Source organism: Cynara cardunculus, unplaced genomic scaffold (assembly GCF_001531365.2).
Source record: "Cynara cardunculus var. scolymus isolate 2C unplaced genomic scaffold, CcrdV1 Un_Scaffold_9272, whole genome shotgun sequence".
Lineage (NCBI taxonomy): Eukaryota > Viridiplantae > Streptophyta > Magnoliopsida > Asterales > Asteraceae > Cynara > Cynara cardunculus.
In genome coordinates, this window is record NW_020204831.1 from 6,729 (window position 1) to 9,284 (window position 2,556).

Genomic DNA, 2,556 nt, shown 5'->3' on the forward strand with positions numbered 1-2,556 from the left:
CATAATAAATGAACTTTAATCATTTCCATAAATATTTCAATTTATTGGGTTGCATTGGTTGTACAAATACGATAGGTTGTATTTGAAATAAACCCTATATATATATATATATATATATATCGGGTCAGGGGAAAATCGTAAAAAAAATGAAAAACTAAGAAACATTCCGGTAACCCTTCATCTTGACTATATGCATATATGCATACAGATAATTTTAAGCAATTTGTCTGGTATGCATATATGAATAACATGCATACGTGCATAAAAACCAATAAACAACTTCAATTATCGGTAAGCACATATGCATACCATCAAGATGAACGTTATCGGGATGTTCTTCAGTTTTTCACTTTTTTGAGGTTTTCCCCTCAATCTCTCTCTCTCTCTCTCTCTCTCTCTATATATATATATATAGGGAGTTTCAAATATAAACCATGTTATTGATACAAACGAATCTCCTCTATCCATCTAGTCTAATGAATATATGGTTTTATAAATACCTCGATTGCTTCCTATTATTAAGCTTTGATTATAATCAATGACTTTTAATCATCTTTCATATATATTTTTTGATCATAATAAATGAACCATTATCATTTTCATAAATATCTTAATTGATTGGTTTGTATGAACGACATGGTTTATATTTCAAAGTATCTCCCTCTCTCTCTCTACACACACACACACACACACACACATATATATATATATATATATGCGTGTGTGTACGTGTGTGTGCCCACATGTGTGTGCATGTGTGCACATGTAAGGGGGGGGGGGGTTTGGGTTCAAATGAGGACATGGTCAAAGTAAGAGAACAAGAGAACGTCTATATGRCATGTGAATTTAGACTGGAATCACATGTAAACCAAYGACATGCACGCCCCCTGCAACTTAGGTGGTTTGACATATTTGTTAATCACATATGATTTAGAACATGGTCAAAGTAAGAGAATAAGAGAACGTCTATAWGACATGTGAATTTTGACTGAAATCACATGTAAAYCAACGATATACACGCTCCCTACGACCTAGGTGGTTTTACATGTTTGTTAATCACATATAATTTGACTCTAAAATCATATGTGATGTAGACGTACTCGTGTTCTTGTTTGAACCTCCTCTGTCTCTCTATGTGTGTGTGTGTGTTTTTTTAATTATCATACCTAAATAATATGTGGCTACACATAATTACGATTGATAAAAAGTGATATTACATAAAAAAACAGTTGTTTTTTGGTTAAACTATGTATTTGATGGTGACAACTTTCATTAGTTTTACTATTATTTTTGATAATATTTGCACAGGAAAATAGATGATGGCATTTATGAAAAGACAACATGGACGATCAAGTTTAGCCTTTCTGACGTCAATAAGAGTGAAACATATGTACTTAGATTAGCACTTGCTTCTGCACATCAATCTAATCTACAGGTATTTCATCATGAAAATGTATATATACTTACATAAATTCCTAATTATATAATGTTTAAAGTTTCAATCTTCAGGTTCGTATTAATGATTTAAACGAAAAAGAACCTTTATTTTCGACTGGWAAAATCGGGGGAGACAACGCAATTGCAAGACACGGAATACACGGCTTGTATTGGTTATTCAGTATCAAAATRCCGGGCATTTTCTTGTACTGCCATGGAGAGAATTCCATCTACTTAACACAAGCAAAGAACCAAAGTCGTTTTCAAGGAGTAATGTATGATTACATTCGTTTAGAAGGTCCACAAACTTTCATCGCTAACAAAATTGCTTAACGTCATCTTGTATTTTAACATAAATATATTGATCAAGTCTTAATTACTGTTATTGATTGCATACCATTATATATATAGAGGGAAGATCAAATGTTAACCAACAATTTTGTGTTAACTTTGAAAACCATCACAACCAATCAAATTYCATTCTTCTTGTAGGTTTATGTTTTCTTCACATTTTAATTACAAGGRTATTTCAGTAAATTGATTTGATATGTAACTCTCAAACAATTAATGAGGAGTTACAAACCATCAAATCCCAAAAAATATGCATTTATAATATTAATATTTTAATTTTTATAATCTTGATCTTCCATGTTCAGTGTTTTATGAGTTTTTCGTTCCCGGAAGTAAGAATTTTCGGTATCGATCAAGCTAATATGGATAAACGCAATGGAAAAAGAAATCGACAACAGTGAGAAGATTAAAATGGTTTATGATGACAATCGGAGTTAGAGGTCGAAAAGTGAAGAAATTAACCAAAGCTAATGTTTTGGTAATAGATTTTTATTTTATTAGATTTGTTTTAATCGAAATTATGTTCATTACGATGTGTTGTGTTTTTTGTAGTTCATATTGCGTTGATAACTTTTTTTTTAATTATTAATACGTACCTAATTCGCATGTTCAAATGGAAGAACATGCACGACCCATTTTCATATTGTCATATTACCGACTTTTATGAATCATGAAACCATTGTGTTCATGTTACTTCTATCATATGAATACAAGTGTTATTTTTTTAAGCTTGATACCAAATCTTTATATTTGTGTAAGTGTTTGCAC

General features: G+C 31.0%; 1 pseudogene; it reads left to right on the forward strand.

The window, feature by feature from the left end:
* LOC112505247 overlaps positions 1-1,770 on the forward strand; it is a 7,745-nt pseudogene extending 5,975 nt beyond the window's left edge.
* Positions 1,771-2,556: the final 786 nt, after the last annotated feature.